Source organism: Ochotona princeps, chromosome 5, assembly GCF_030435755.1.
Source record: "Ochotona princeps isolate mOchPri1 chromosome 5, mOchPri1.hap1, whole genome shotgun sequence".
Classification (NCBI taxonomy): domain Eukaryota; kingdom Metazoa; phylum Chordata; class Mammalia; order Lagomorpha; family Ochotonidae; genus Ochotona; species Ochotona princeps.
The window spans coordinates 95,671,201-95,686,427 of record NC_080836.1 but is presented as its reverse complement, the minus strand read 5'-3'; positions in this window follow the sequence as shown (position 1 = coordinate 95,686,427).

Genomic DNA, 15,227 nt, shown 5'->3' with positions numbered 1-15,227 from the left:
CTTCTCAATTCTGCCAGGCCTATTTTAGGCACTGACTGTCCCTGAGGCATCACTCGGCTGCTTATACACCCAAAGATCTTTTACTGGGTTTTGAATTTGTCTTCAACTAGTGATTTATGTTTTTATCTTAAAGAACAAACTATGTTGTCTTGCAATATGTACTGTAGGAAATCTGGAAACTACATTATAGAAAGATTGTCACATTAGCATTCAATACTGCTTCCTTTTTTAAAAAAATATTTCTGCTATTATGTATTGTGTAGTATTTCAAAGTTGCATAATGTAAACACAAATCTTTATGATTTAATCTCTGTTTATGGAATTTATTGCGTGGCTTTGACTATTTTCTCATCTACTCCTCCATTTAATCAAAGTATTTTACTTGGAAGAATGAAATTAATTATTTTTTTATACATTTTTTGTTATTGTTATTATTTTATAATACAGTTTCATATTCCCTTATCCCCTCCCCAGTTCCCTCCCCCCCCCAGTTCTTCTATATCATTACTAACATAAAGTTCTTCATATTCAGTCATATGTCCATCATTGCGGGCACGGACAATGGCAGAGAGTCCAGAAGCCTATTGTCAAGATATAGTAAACAGTTTCATTGTAAGTCCATCTTTGTCTGAAAGTAGAAATGCATACCACACTACATCCTCACATCTGAATGTTAGTCTCCATTTCACAGCTACCATACATCCCCTTAAATAAAAAGTCATGATTCAAAATCAAAAATAGAAAGAAAAATAGAAATTTACAATGCCATGAAGTTAAATGACATGTTACTAGATAATGACAGTCTCCATTACACAGCTACTATACATCTCCTTAAATGAAGAGCCACAAAACAAAATCAACATCTGGGAGAAAAAAGAAATTAACAACATCAAGAAGTTAAATAACATGTTATTAAATGACTAATGTGTAGCTGAAGAAATGAAAATCAAGAACCTTCTTGAAGAAAATGATGCCACTGCATGATCTATGAGTCATTGAATGATTTAATCAGAAGGAAGTGTTTTGAACAGATGAAACTGACAGAAAACAACAAAACCCATGTGATATAGTTTCTGCTGGTCTTTGTTGAAGTGAGTCTCCTCCAGACAATAAAAAGATGGGTTTTGATTTTTAATCCAGTGTACTAATCTATGACGTTTGATTGAGCTTAAGCCATTTACATTTGGAGTTTAATATGAATGGGTGTTACTTCGGTCCTGTCATTTTAGGAATGGGTTGTTCATTGGTTTAGTCTTCTGTTGTCATTTTAGTGGGATGTTCTTCCCGTTTGCCCCTCTGTGAAGAGAACATCTTGAAGTATCCCTTGTAGGGCAGGTTTGGAAGAGGCAAATTCCTTTAGCTTTTCTTTACTGTGGAAGAATTTTATTTCATTTTCAAAGACAAAAGAAAACTTTGCTGGATATGCTATCCTGGGCCGAAAATTTTTTGCTTTTAGAATCTGGAATCTGTCACTCCATTCTCTTCTTGCCTGTAGAGTTTCCTTTGAGAGGTCCCCTGTGAATTTAATTCGCATTCCTTTTATGTCAGTTGATTTTTTTCACGTGCACATTTAAGGATTTTATCCTTATGTTCAATTGAAGAGAGCTTGAAGATCATATGTCGTGGTGAAGATCATTTTTGATCAAGCCTGTTGGGAGTTCTGTGCCCCTCCTGAAACTTGTTTCCCAATTCTTCCTCTAGATTTGGGAAATTTTCCTTTATTATTTCATTAAATACATTTGCAAACTCAGCTTCTCTTTCTGCACCTTCTGGGACTCCCATAACTCTTATATTTGGCCTCTTAATAGTGTCTTTCAATTCTTGAATACTTTTTTTGGCCTGATCCAGCTCTGCTTCCAGCTTTTTATTTGCTTCCCCCTGATGACAGGAAATACCTTCTAATTCTGAGATTCTTTCTTCTGCTTGCTTCATTCTGTTTTGGAGATTCTCCACTGTACTCTTAATTTGCTCTACTGTGTTCTTGATTTCTAATATACCAGCCTTGATTTGCTTTATTGCATCCTTAAATTCTTTGAACTCTTGCATGAGCTTCTCATTGTTAATCAGAATCTTTAAAATGAGTCTTATGGATTCTGTGTGCCCCATTTTCTCGATGTCTTCCTCAGTTAACTCTGAGGTTGGCATAGGGTTTTGCTCCCTTGCAGGGGAGTTTTCAGTAATATTCATTGTGCCTTTGTCTCTTCTTTTGCTCTTGATCATTTTACTTCTGGTTAGCAGAGTCTTCTCCTTGGGGCAGGTTTCTAAGCTGTGTCACCCACAGCTCTACAATGCGATTTTGCTTATTGCGGTTGGTACACACCTTTTTGCTTGCAGCCACTTGTGCTACAACCTCCAGCGAGTTCCAGGTTTGGGTTTTTATGTTAGATTTCCACCGTAGTCTCCACAGCCCCAGCTCTTGGCTCACCACTCTCCACCTCCTGTGATACCATGCTGAGGCTTCACCATTGTCTCTGCAACCTTTATCCCACTTTCAGTTGGAGCAGGTCCCAGGATTAGAGAGACACCAGGTGTCATATATAATTAGGTTGTTGGTGGTGCTGATCTTGTCGGAACCTGTTGGACATTAGGTCTGGGTGCCACACGGACCTATTTTGGCCGGTACGATGCCACAGTCAGTATTATTTTCCTGCGGGACCAGTGCGATCACGGACCTCAGCAAGTTCTCGCGAGATCAGCACATGTGCAGTTCACTATTGTCCCCTGCAGTCCCAAAGCTATTGCCACAGTGCCCAAAATGGCGCCTGATGTACAAACACTAAGGTTTTTGATCTGCTGGCCATCAGATCCGGGGGCTATCCCAGACCTGCCCTGGGTGGAACCCATAGAATGCCACGTCGTTGCAGTTCACTGAGACAGAAATGAGCTTGCTCCCAGCTCAGCGCATGCTCCATCCTCACCCTTGCCCTTTCCTCTTTACACAAAATGGTGCCCAATTCAGCTCTAGGGGGCTGAGTGGGCTGTGAAATCCACTCTGTTCTTGTACAGCCCATCTGAGATCTGCTGCTCTGTCTCTGCTCCTGGTCAAATCAAACGGACCAGCAGAATGGACAGTTCTTTGTCTGGGTTCACCTCCCAAGCTCCTAGTGAAAGGCCCTTCCCACCTGGTTGCTGGTGGAGTTTCAGCTGCTGTGGAGTTCAGATCGCCGTGCTGCAGTATCAGTCTCTGCAACACCACACTGTTGTGTCCACTGCTTTCCTGTGTCGGTCATTCTCCAGGTACCCTTCTGCTGTTGTTCTGTCCTTTCCTACAACCTGAAATATGTCCTCTCTGCTTCATTGTGAGTGAATGTTTTTCCGTCTGTATAAAGGTGTCCTTACCCTATTCCGCCATCTTGATTCTCTGAATGAAATTAATTAAAGAAGCAGTACCTGTAAGACATGAGTTGAATATATACAAGAAAATAAGCTGTTAGTAGATTTCCAAATGTAGACCAATCTCAATGAGTTAGGTGGAACATCAGTGTGGTTTTAATTCATATTTCCCTAATCGCTAAGAAAGCTGAGCATTTTTTTCATGTGTCTATTAGCCACTTGAATTCATTCTTTTGAAAAATCCCTGCTGCTTTCCTTCACCCATTGCTTCACAGGGTTGTTTGTTTTGCTCTGTGAGTTTCTGAAACTCTGTAAATTCTGGATATTAGTTGCCTATCTGTTGTGTAGCATGCAGATTTTCTCCCATTCTGTTGGTTGTTTCTTCACTTTGTTAATCATTTTCTTTGCTGTACAGAAGCTTCTTAGTTTGATTTGGTCCCATAGCATGCATGTGGGGAAAAATATATGGTATTATTGTACTATTGATGGGAATCTAGGCTAGTGAAACAGCTACAGAAGTCAGTATGGATAATGCTAAGACAACTAAAAATCCATCTACCCAGCTATCACATTCCTGGGGATACATATAAAGGAAATGGAATATGCATAAGAGAAAGTGATCTGCAACCCTGTGTTTATGGCAGCACAATCACAAAGGTGAAGACATGGAAAAAACCCAATTCCTATCGAAAGAAAAATGAATAAAGAAACTTTGGCCCACCTACTCCATGGAAATATACTCTGCAATTAAAAAGAATGAAATTCTGTCATTTGCAACAAAATTATCCCAACTGGAGACTGTTATACTCAGTAAAATAAGCTAGTCCTAAGATAAAAACATATAACGTGTTCTTTCTGTTGTAAGACAACCTTCCTGTAAAGTACAAGATCGATTGATATATAGATTAACAAGCATTTACATATATTCATCTAGAGCAACTGTATAATGGAGCCTGGCATACTGGAAAGTGAAGATAACTTTGCAGTATGCATTTCTACTCCCAAACAAAAGGAGGACTCCCAATGAGACTGTAAAATATATCTTGACAATAGGATACTGAACTCTCTACCGCTACCTAAACCTACAGTGCCATTATAGTTTAAATACCAGATTGTTGGGCTTACGACTGTTGCTATATGACTATACTATAATAACAGAGGAAAATGGTAGCAGGAAAATGGGGAGGAAAGAAGGGGGTGTAGATGAAAGAATCCTTATACTTACAAAATTGCATCAAAAAAAATAATAAAAATGCTTATCAGTTCAAAAAATAAGGAAACAACACATTAGAATTTTCCTATAGCATTCAGCCAATTCTGCAGTCTGTTGAGATATGATGTCTCTTCTGCCACTACTATTAATGCCACTGCTTTGGCCAACTCTTTCTATAAGAGGCAAAGAGAAAAACAAGCAAGTGTATCTTGTGGTATGTTTACATGATGCTATTGGAGAATACACTGACATTTTAAATTAATGTTTGGAGAAAGATTTCACTGGGACTAAATATCCTTCATATTAGTAACATTTCACAGCAAGCTTAAACCATCAAAGGGTACATAGATATAAGAGTATAGAAGAACAAAAGATAGGCCAGTGCTGTGGTGCAGTGGACTAAGTGGCAATCTGAAGCAGGAACATCCTATATATGTTGTGGGTTCAAATACCAGCTGCTCCACTTCCCATTCAGGTTCTTGCTAGTGCACTCAATAATGCACTACAGAAGATGACCCATGTCCTTGGGCATTGGCACCCACAGGGGAGACCTGGAAGAAACTCCTAGCTCTTGGATGCTCCCTGGCCCACCCCACACCCTTGTGGCCATTTAGTCAGTGAACCAGCGGGTAAAGGCTCTTTCTCTCCTTTTCTTCTTTTCTCTGTAACTCTGCATTTCAAATAAATAAAAACTATTTAGAAATAAAAGAAAAAAAGTATTTTTTTATCCTGAGGACTGGGAGAAATGCAGACCACACATAAACATGGAGCAAGAAGTAGCAAGAACCTCAAGGAATGAAAGCTAATGTGTAGTTTGCTCTGTAGACACATTGCTAACAGCCATGCACAATATTGTTGATCAACAATTATGGTTGTATGACTCAGGTGAGCTATTTGTTGTTAAAACAAATGTTTTTGTAGTCTCCCCCTGCCTTTCTGTTACTTCTCCATAGGATTACATAACTTTGAGAATAATGGAGAGATTGGGCAGAATATTGTAAAACTGGGCTATGCCAAGCATTCACTTTGTGCTGTTTTTCTTCCTTTTCTGCCTATTTCAACCACATCTTTGGTAATCTGTTAACCCTGGAGACTTTTGGATTCTAATATTTTTTTCTTATTGAAATAACAGTATTTTGAAATAACCCTGATACAGTGAGATATATTCTTTGCTTACATATACTCACTGAAATATTTTCTGAAATTTAGTTCGTAGTGAATTTTCAGTAATTCGGTCCACCTTATTTTGCAGCAAAATATGAATATAATTCAAAGACAAAAAGCACTGAAGCAGATGTTACAAAAAGGAAAATCCATTGTCTGTCAGCATATTGTGTCGATGCTTTTGACTCCAAGTCCATCATACAGTGCAGAAAATCTTCACCCTCCATTTTTATGAGTGTTCAATAGGAAAGCATTTTAAAATGTTTTAGACCACATTTCTTAAAGGTGTTTATAATATTTTATAATTATTTTTTTCTAGAGACATAGCCAGAACTTCAGAGCATAAGAGAAAAATGAGGAGGTCATGTCCAATCTCTGCTTTCCTGAGGTCTGGTCACTGTAAGCTATGTCCCAGTGTGACCTCTACACAAGAGCTCTCCATGTTTCTAGGAGGCATTTTCTCCATTTATCCACCAGACTGAGCAGTGCTTGCTGCTGCTCATTGTAACCAGCTCTGAGGAATTCCATGAACTCTTGTTTCCTTAAGCTGCACTCTTACCTTTCCAAATACTACTTTTTGGTAAAGTTTCCACAAATTATTCCATTTGAATGCACTATCTGTGTTTTCATTCAAGCCCAAATCAGCATAGGTGTCATTGCTAAATGCTCTCTATCTGGTTGTTCTCCCTTAATCTCTGACAAGATGGGTAAGCATACCCTTCCTGTTAATTCTTACACTCCTTACCACTGTACAATCATCTGCATAAACACACATGCATGTCATTCAAATCAGTTAATAGGCCCAGATGGTGGCTCCAACAAGTTGAAGCCCTGGCAGACCAAGAATGCGTATGTTTTCTGTACAGCTAATCCCCCTGGTTAGGAACAAGGAGACGACGCCCCATCACGCTCATGTGCAGGACACATAAAGAGAGGAAGACATGAATAGGAAGAAAGTGGTGTGTTCCATTCTTTCATGGCTAAAACTTTACAGAAACACTCAAAGAGCTTTTGATTCCAGGGTTATGGTTTTCCATAAAAATAGAAGAATTATAGAAATACTGTATTTCCGAAGAATTGAGAAAATGTGGGTTATGTAACTTTGAGACAACAGAGGGAAAGAATGAGGACAAAAGAGGGATAGGGCAATTATGAGCTCTTCAGTATCAGAAAATTAACAAAGGAGATGGGGGAAATTATTGTGTGATGGGCACTGTTACTGGGATGCACGGTAAAGGAAGATGGAGTCACATTTACTTCAAAGTCCACTAATGAGCTTCCTTTAGGCAAAGGTTACCCAGGTCAGACTTATTCTCATGGTTGATTTAAAAATGAGCTTATTGATGTCTAATATTTTCATTACATTTTCAAAAAATACAGGAGTTCATCTTTTTAAAATGCCAAGGGTACACAGAATGTCTACAACTTAATTATGAAAAGGACAAAATGGAAATCTTTTAAAAGTCATTGAGAAAATAAAGGCAACAAGGGTTGTACATCATTCTACATTTGATTTGAACTCTAGAACATTCTTATTCCTGTTCTCAAGAAAAATAGCAATGGTTACTTTAACCTCTTTTCTTTGATTGACAAAGAGAATGATGAATGAAATAATCTTTCAGCAACTAAAACAAGGAGTATTCCTAATAAATACACATGCCTCACAAAGTGAGATGGGATCTGGGAATTGGAAAAGTTAATAATAAAATTAATTATTAATGTTTTAAAAATATTTAAGCTTCCACTTTCTCATGTATGTTTAATCCTGTCTCACTCTCCACATTTACCTGTGCATTATACGACCAAGCTGGTCTTGAGGTGGCTGCTTACTGCTGATGTCAGCAAACACCTTCACCCTCAAGTCACTGCCACTACATAGCGCCAATGAAGCAACCAGAGCCAGGAGTGTCCACCTTCAAGCACTGAGGTTTGAGCTAAGGGTTCAGATTCAAAGAATGCATAAAGCCTTGGGGAAACATGTTCCCTAAGAAAGTCATTGACATACATGGGTGAAAATAATTCTTTCATAATTAGTAAAGGGACCGGCATCCATGACTTTAATTTCCTCCAACTCCTTACTTCCCTTTCAACTCCAAGTGTTCCTTCCCATGGCTCACAGATAGAAAATCACTTTTCTAAGCTGTTAAACTATTAGCTTCACATATCACCCAAGGAGATATGAAGGGCATGAGCTATAGCACAACATGAATGCATTTTGAAAGTAGAGACAGAAAGTCAGAAGACACATTGAAAAAATTGTGCTCCAATTTTTTTTCATTTCAACACACATCATGTATCATGCCACACTTTAGATGCATGATTTCTCCTGTATCTATTTCAAACATCCTGATCCACAAATCCTCATTTTATCTTCATCTAAACCTCATCAGAGATTTAATCTCCATTTTCCATGCCAGGAAATAAATTCAGAAGAGTTGAGGAAGCAGCGTAACATCCCATAGCTAGTAACCATGAAACTGGATTTTGAGCATCCGTCTTTATCCCTCAGCCCTTGTTTTTTCAGTTACTCCCTGGGGCTTCCCGAAGTCTGAGATTTTCTCTAAAGTAATCAAGTTAAACATTAATTTTATCTCAGGTAACGTCATCATCTGTTCCAGTGAGTAACTGAAAATATAAATGTTTGATAGCGCTTTCACATGTATAATCCTAGTGGGAATGAAAATCAATTTAGTCACTTATGAAAGCAGTGTAGATATTCCTTTAAAAATTAGAAATAGAACTGTCATGTGATTCAGCACTTATATTACTGGGTATTATACAAGACATGATTCTATGATTATAGGAAGGGACCTTGCCAATGCCTCATAACTCATGAAATTACTTTCAATTAAAAAAGCACTTACTTATCTGGTATAACATCATAAAGGCCAAAGCAAAAATAAATGTATTATCTTAGTCATTTCAATGTAACTAATTTTTGGAATTTAAATTCTATACTAATTTGATATATGTAACATATTTTGAAATTCATAAACAAACTTTTCTATAAAAGATGGAAATATCATATGGTTCTTTTTCCGCTTGAACCTTTATTTTCATTTCACTTTTCATACAGAATTTTTATCTGAAATGAATAGATTTTTGTACCTCAAAGTCTTTTTTTGATGATTACATAATTTCCCTGTTAAAAATATGTAAATTGAAGTGTTTGTTCCAGTGACTGTTAAGACTTTGTTCATTTTTTTCCATCTGCATTGAATTGTTATTACAATTACTGCAAGTACACAAGTAACCAACAAAAGAGAATCACATTTATATTCTAATGTCTATAACATACATCTCATGACTATAAAGTGACTATAAATCTCATGTATCTTACATTTCTCACATATTTTATTTTCACATTTGCTTCAGATAAGCCGAAATTATACTCTAAATGCATTTCTTAATGCTGTAGGTGAAAGTCTCCATCCCCAATGCCATTAGATCATGTGATTACAGAGGAAACTCACTTAATTGTAGAGTGAATTGAACATCATTCAGTACCAATGTTATTTCTATTTTCCATTTTTGGAAATAGAAACATTGAAAAACATTATTCTCAAAAATGTGTAGCCAAGACTGGAAGTCTTATTACAGCACCTTCATCCAACATATATAAAAATGATTTATTTTGAAAGAGATGCAGAGAGACAGAGATATCTTTCAACTATTGGTTCACTCCCTAGATGACTTCGTCCCACTCCATATCCTATCCTAGCATTATGCTGAAATCACACAGATAGCTCTGCAAAATTTTTGATGGACGATTAATTGATGTCCAGGTTGTCCTTTGTTACCTACTGAAATATTTTTAAAATTTGGAACAAATGGTCTTGTAAGATTATTTGCTATATGTCTTTAGAATTATTGTTCACCACAATATTGCTAATAAGATTTAAACTATACTCACAGCTAGGAGTGATATTTAAATATTTTTTTGCCGTTGAAAGACAAGCCCTCAACCAGTCCAACAGAAGTACTGGATATAGACCTTTCAGCTGAAACAGAGTCCCACAGATGTCCTGTTTTGCAAGGTCTTAACTTCATGGTGTTGATTGGGAAGAAGTCTGGCTGGTCCCAGGGAAGGCTCTGGGGTTGAAGTGGGGCCGTGATTCTCCAGCCTGCTTGAAGATTTGTCAATATATTAACCAAGCAATGATTCCTGACTGTGCTTTGCTTGTATTCTGAAAGGCTGGAGAAAATAAAGCATTTTCAATTCACCCTTGTAATTGTAATATTTTTCAGTAATGCATTTTTTTTCTCCTACTTCATACTTTATATTTTCATCATAACCTTGGAGCTTATGATTGAACTTATTCTAGTTACGAACAGTAATGTACCATCTAATCTAATAGAAAAAGATTCTCAGAAATATCAGACTAACTCTTTGTTAGGAAAAATCTGATCATCCTGCTTCCATTTAAATAGCTACATAGAAATGTGTCACCATGGTAACCATCTCACTTCTTGCTGCTGATCTCAACACTAATGGATAAAGCATGGCACCCAGTCACAGTGGAGAAAGCCCAGTGGTCCTTGGGACTCTTCACTAATGGTCTTTTGTTGTTGCTGCCCTCAAGGGATCCTCTTACTACAGGGACATGTTCTGTAGCCACAGCCAGAGGGTAACAGTGGAGATGTTTAAAGACAAATTGAGAAATTCTGCCTTCTCCTTCAACATATCTGAAATGTTGGCATCTCCACATGATCAAGTTATCTCCAGGCTTTGGCCTTAAATGAATCACATAAAAGGAAATGTAAAAAAAACAACTCCAAACAGCAATATCTTAGATGCTTCACTTGGTTTTGGGCTGTAGAGTGCCTGCACTCCAAAAGAAAACGTTTCACAAGAAAATATTGCACAGGTGAGAGGTGTGTTTCTTGCTGTTGAGTGGCAAGATGGAGACCCTGAAAGGTGAAGATTAGCAGAGGTATGAGCTGAATGCAGTAACCAATCAAGCTGGTCCCCTGGCAGATCTGTTGTAGGAAGCAAGTTAAGGCTCTGGAAGCTTATTTCTTTAATGTAGTATATGTAACCACTAAAGTTTTATTTTTGTGTTTGTTTTGTTTTTATTTGTAGTAGAAGCATCTAAAAATCTATCCTATTCTATTGGTAGAACTCCAGAGACTGAAGTAGATTATGAAATAGAAGTATTAAACCAGATAGTAACTTGAATCCACAGATGCAAATGAAAACACCTCAAATGGAAAATATGTGTGCAAATGTTTTAAAAACTATGTGATCATTTTTTTCTTTTCTAGAGTCACTCAGAATTTCATGGGTTTCCATAAAGTCATAATTATAGGATTTACTGGGTTGTTTTTATAACAAAACCTAATATATATGAATCTAAAATTAAGTGTCATTTTGGGATAACTATGAATGTTTTTGTTCTAAGATCATAATAAATGACAATAATACCCTCATGTTATTACTCTTACACTTCGTGCAATTGTACCAGGAAAATTGTAGTTATATTTTGCTTTGATTGGTGAGCAAATGAAAAATAGCATTAAAATTTAAAAATAAATCACGCTAAATTATCCTTATGATGTTTGTGTATGTGCTTAGAGGTGTCCAAACACCCTAGTCTAAAGGCAATAAGACTGAATAAACCTTGAAATTTTCTTTGAAGCATTACTTACACAAAATTTGGATCCTTTCATATGATGTAATCATAAATAAGAAATTAGAGCAAAGTGATATGTTGACCAAATTCAGATCCTCCACACATAAGGACTATCAACTACACTCCTTGGATCAGGATCGGGAATTATTTTCCATGCTGGAGATAGGGTTTCCCTGGATCATCTCCATTCTCTTTCTTGATCTTCTCCAGCAAACATTTCTGATGAGCTAATGCAAGAAAAATTGTAGTCTCTGAGTGTGCAACAGAGCGAAATTTTACGGTAGTTAGAGGGATATTTGAAATGTTTGGTATTTTAAATCAGATAGAGTAATATATTCTGGGATGAGTGCTCAGGTGATATTAGGATCTTGGAGAATAAGGAGTCGTGTGATTGACAGGAAGTGACTGACAATGGGAAAGAATTGTGTATGTGGATAAAAAGGAGAAAGAAAGTCTTCGCAAAGAATGAATACCCTGACAGACAGGGCCTGGCTGTGGCTATTCTATTAGAACCACTCCTTGTTTTAGTAATTGGCTGTTCTATTACTGACCTCACAAATGTGATAAACTTTGATGGATCACTAAGACCCTGGAAATCAAATGCCTGAATCTTTGCTTTCTCAAAACCACTTTATGTCTGGTATCCAAAAAAGCTATTGACTTCAGACAAGCTAAAAAGCAAACCTGGTAGTTCGCTCATGAGTAATTAACTCAAGAGTCAGACTTGTAACAATCCATTTCACAAGATTCTGAAATATTGGAAGATTTCTAAGTGATTAAAAAGTGGATCGCATTTTAAAAAGTAAACCACAGAGATTTTTGCAGATTTTTGAAGGATCTTCAACCGGGGACAGAAGTTTGAAGTATTAATTTTACTATTGAACATTTCATTGTAATAACTAGATCACTTACATTTAGTAGATCCATAACTTCAGGTAAGTTAGACATGTAAATATTCATGAAAATCATAATATGGGATGCAACCTTAATTTTATAAATCATGCATTAAGTGTAAGACATGTGTTAAATAGCAATTTATACTGGTACAACCACTATGGAAATTATGTATTTTTCATAAAGTAAGAATTCAAAGTTGCCCAAATATAAACTTACATACAAATGTGTTATTCAGAATATCAAAAGGTGAAAATTATCCCTGAATATCAACTGATAAATGGTTAAACACAGTGTATCCACAAAATGGTGTGCTCTTAACTTAGAGAAAAGAAGTGGGAAAAATTTATATGCCACAACATGAATAGATCTTGAAAGAAGCCAGGAAAAAATGAACACTTGAAACATCCAGGTGGGTGAGTCCACAGTTGTGGAAGCCAGGATGGAGGCTGTCAGGACCTGTGCAAAGGAGAGAATGAGCTCTTCTGTAAGAGCGATAAAATACACTGGAACTAGATACTGAGGATGGTTCCTCAAATTTCCAAGCAAACTGTCACGAAATTTTACATTTCAAGGTGATTGATATGGTAGGCCTTATATTATAGTTTCCCAGTTTAAGAATATCACACTCACATACACTCACACAAACAACTTGCTAGACACCCCAACACTTTCTCCCTCACTCAGCAATCAACTCCACACTTTATGACATTTTCAAGCAGCATTTATGCTAAACAGTTGCATTAGTTCCTGTGTAACAACATAAAAATAAATCAAAGCAAAATCTGAATTGACCAAATATTGTTTTATAGCTAAACTATACATTTTGCCTTGCTTTTTTAATTTATCGTTTTAATTATTATTATTGTTCATGATGCAGTTCCATAGGTAGAGAGATTCCTTCCGCCATGCTCACCCCACCCTCCTTCACTGTTTTGCCATGTTGTTACAATAGTAGAGTCCTTCAGCAACAGTCACAAGTCCAACAGTCTGTTATTAGTATAGCATGGCATTGTAGGTATAGGCAATGGTAGGTAGTGCAATATCATACTGTCAAGGCATATTTAATAATTTCATGGAGAGCTCTCCTTTTATTTGAGAGTAGAGATGCATACTGCCATGTATCTTCACTTCACATTATGCTATTCGCCATTAGACCTTTCTTCTATGAAAAAATACACATGTATGTTTACCTACATACATTTTTTTAAATTTTACATGGAAGTTACCTTAAACCAGAAAGAACATATGATGTTGGTCCTTTAAAGGTTGGTTTATTTCTCTGAGCCTAATGGTCTCCAAGTGCGACCATTGTGTTGAAATAATAGAAATTCATTCTTTTCAATGGCAGAGTAGCATTCCATGAGGTAATTGTGCCAAAGTTTCTTTATCCATTCCTCATTCGATGGGCATCTGAGTTGTTTCCATGACTCAGTATTATAGATTGTGCTGCTGTAAATATAAGAATGTATGTCACTTTTTCATATACAGATTTCAATTCATCTGAATTTCTTCCCAGGAGTGGGACAGATGAAACATATGGTACATCAATTTTTAGTTTTTTTATTGACTTCAATAGTGGATGTACTAGATGACATTCCCACCGATAGTGGAGCAGGGTACCCTTCTCCCCACATCCATGCTAGCAGGTGTTTTTAGTATAGTTCCAAATGTAAGTCAATCTCATTTAATTAGATGGAAACTCAATGTGGTTTTATTTATATTTCCTGATAGCTAGGGAGCCTGAGCATTTTTTTTTCAAATGTCTATTATCCATGTACCTCTGTTCTTTTGAAAAATGCCTGACATTTTTTTTTATCTATTTCTTCACAAAGTTGTTTGTTTTGCTGTTGTTGAATTTCTGAAGTTCTTTGTAAACCCTGGATATTAGTACCCTATCTATTATGTAGTGTGCAAAAATTTTCTCCCATTCTCTTGGCCACTTCTTCAGTTTATAGATTATTTCTTAATTTAATGTTTATTTTGACTGTGACTACCTGTGCTTTTGATGACTTTTCTAAGAAGTCTAATTTCTACATTCTGCAGAGTGCTTGCTATGTTTTATTCTACTAATTTGATGGTTTCTGAGTACTAATTTAGAGCTGATTTTTGTGTAAGATGAGGAGTGAGGATTCTTGCTTCTTACTTTTACAGGTTGCTGCTAGTCAGTTGTCCCAAATGCATTTGTTGCATTGACCAAACATTTCCCTAGATTAACTTCAGTATTCTTGCCAAAGATTACTCAGCTGCACAAGAGTGAACTCATGTGCAGGATTTCTATTCTGCTCCCTTGATCTTCTCTGTTTCTATACTAGTAGTTGACTGTTTTGATGACAACTGCCCTTTAGTAAGTCTGGAGGTCCGGAATTGTGATTCTTCTAGCCTTTTTTTTATTCTTCAGCATAGATTTGGGTATTTATAATCTTTTCTATTTTGAGTTGAATCTTTCTGTCATCTCTTCTATTTCTGAGAAGTGTGTTACTGGGATTTTGACTGGAATTGCATCAACTCTGTATGTGACTTTCAGTAATATGGTCATTTTGATGATGTTGATTATTATCAATCCAGGAACATGCTAAATTTCTCCATCTTTTAATGTCTTCTACTTTTTTTCTAAAATTTTTTATAAATTTCATCACAGAAGTTGTCCACATCTTTGGTTAGATTTTTTCCCCACTATTTTAAAGGGGATTTACTTATAAATTCATTCTCAGCCTTGCAGTTATTTGAATATACTAGGGCCATCAATTTATGATTACTACATCTGTACCATGCTAGCCTGCCAACCTCATTTATGAGTTCCAAAAGTTTTTTTATGGAGTCTTTTGGTTCTCCTATGTACAGAATCATGTCATCTGCAATAATGGATAATTTTTTAAAGATTTTTATTTCTTTTTTTTGTAAAGTCAAATATACAGAGAGGAGCAGAGACAGACAGAAAGATCCTTCATCCATTGATTCACTCTGCTGATGATCTGTCCCTTTTCCCA